This window comes from Pistacia vera, unplaced genomic scaffold (genome assembly GCF_008641045.1).
Source record: "Pistacia vera cultivar Batoury unplaced genomic scaffold, PisVer_v2 Contig21, whole genome shotgun sequence".
Lineage (NCBI taxonomy): Eukaryota > Viridiplantae > Streptophyta > Magnoliopsida > Sapindales > Anacardiaceae > Pistacia > Pistacia vera.
This window is the reverse complement of record NW_022196013.1, coordinates 454,493-456,622: the sequence shown is the minus strand read 5'-3', so window position 1 is coordinate 456,622 and position 2,130 is coordinate 454,493. Positions and strand designations below refer to the sequence as shown.

The 2,130-nt window shown below is 33.7% G+C and overlaps 1 long non-coding RNA gene across 1 annotated transcript; it reads right to left on the bottom strand.

Annotated features, from left to right (window-relative positions):
* Nucleotides 1–496: 496 nt before the first annotated feature.
* On the bottom strand, nt 497–1,789 carry LOC116129206. Its single transcript, XR_004127869.1, has 4 exons — nt 1,706–1,789; nt 1,157–1,247; nt 721–835; nt 497–558 (listed from the first exon to the last, which is right to left on the bottom strand). It is a non-coding gene; the product is annotated as an uncharacterized LOC116129206 (long non-coding RNA).
* Nucleotides 1,790–2,130: the final 341 nt, after the last annotated feature.

The following is a 2,130-nucleotide window of genomic DNA, read 5'->3' as shown; positions in this document are numbered from 1 at the left end:
TAAAATTACCGGGTTTATCTAAAAATAAAACTTGGATCTTTAATGTTTGCAATTAATGCTTCCCTCCAGCACCAAAAAGAACAAATAGAAAAAAGTAAGTACAATTTGTATTGATGATCATGTGCAAATACATGGAAACCATATTTATTCACATAAAAATAAAATAAAAGTTCATGAAAGATATAACCATAACTGAATTTTTTCTCCAGTTTCATCCTAAACAGGTTCCATCCTAACATCCTAAATAGTAAGTCCAATTAATGCTGCACAGTTGATTTTTTCAAATTCTGCCAAAATGGAGAAATTCTGTAGCTTCGCAAATTCTGCACAAACCGGAGAAAGACCACAGCTTCTCAAATTCTGCACCATAGTATGATGGAAAACGTTTTAGCAATTACCATCTTCCACTATATGTCCATAGGAAATTCTAAGTTATAAATTGAAAAACAAACAGAACAGGGTTTACAAGATTTACAAGATAAATAAAGAAACCAACCCAGGTTCGCCCTTCTCCAGAATACATCAGCTACTTCAGGATTCACAATCATATCTACATACCTAAACAAAGAAAATATCAACCACTTAGAAAAAATAAATAATTAAATGATGAAGTTATACATAGAAAATGTACATGTGAAACCGGCATGAAGACATCCATCAATCTGCAAAGTCCATCACATGAAGAAGAAAAAAATAAGGATAAAAGATGAATTATGCCACCTGGATCCCTTGGCATCAGTCCAATTTAATTACTCCAATTTTACTCCAATCTCCTGGAAGTTGAGCTACAGTTGGCTCTCTTCATAGTGGAGCAAATTGTCCCAAGTGCTTGTACCTTACAATAAAGGATTACGCAAGTTTAGTCAAACCGCAAGACGTCACAAAATTCCTAAAACTTCACTACTTTGTTAAGCTCTACTAGAGATTCCATTTCATTCCTGTGTTATCTCAAAGAAAACCTTTAACATATTAGATTTTATCAAGAAGATAAACTTCAACTATCATGATGTTATTATTCATTAGAACAAAACTTAACTTCATTTTCGTTATATCCAGTGGTATCAGAGCTTAATTACAAACAAATTAGTGTTGCAAATCAAATAAGAACTGAAATACATGAATAAGAAAATAAACTAGGAAATTAGTGGTTACGTACCTTGCAGATGAATGAAATGAGACCAGTGAAATCCATGCTTGTTATCTGTGAAACACACTACCAACACTCCCGATTTGGTTCCTGGAAAACCCTATGAAAAATAATGAATTAAAGTAAGTAAACAAATCGAGAAAACAACAGGATAGTTTTTTATATAGGACTGCGAAAGCAAAATTCAAAGGAAGTGGGAAGGAAATTAATTTCTTTGAATCAGTAAACAAATAGTCAAAAGTCTTAGCATAACTATCTTTATATAAGTTTGGGCAGTGGGAATGATCCAATAGTTGTCTTTTGCGGGTAAAGATGGTCATGATTTGTTAATACTATGATACGATTGGTAATTAATGAACAAAATTATCGGAAATGGAAACAAATCTCAATCATGCATGGTTATTAATGTACACATTCATAAGATTTTTAAAAGATAATTTCCCCAAAAAAAGGGTGGTTGGTTCTCGGTCGTTTTTATCAACTTAGCAAGTTTTATTAAGTAGAAGTCTCTGTAATACCACCAATGTTTGAACTCTTTTGTTATTTCTGGGACCACACCTTGCAGCAGGGAAAATTCCCAATAGTTTATTGTATGGTCTAAAGGGCTGACCCAGTGTAAGGCTTATCTTCAGCTGGCCGAGACCTTTCAGATCGAAGCAAAGGGTGCATAATGATAATGGTAAAACCTGAAACCATGAACACCAACCAGCATTAGGATCAAATTCGAAAGATAAGCATTTTGGAACCGAATTCAACAATGAGTGACAAAACCATAGCCAAAGCAGGAACAAGCTTGCCACAAAAAAAGAATACCAAAAGTGCAAAATAAGGAGATTAAATTAGACAATCAATGCATTCAAGAGATGGAAAAAAAAAAAAATAATAAGACAAGAAGGAGATTACAAGAGCAACTAGGCAATATTATACGATTTGACGACTTGGATACGTCGGTGATAGCGACTCTGGCGAAGTGAGACAGAACT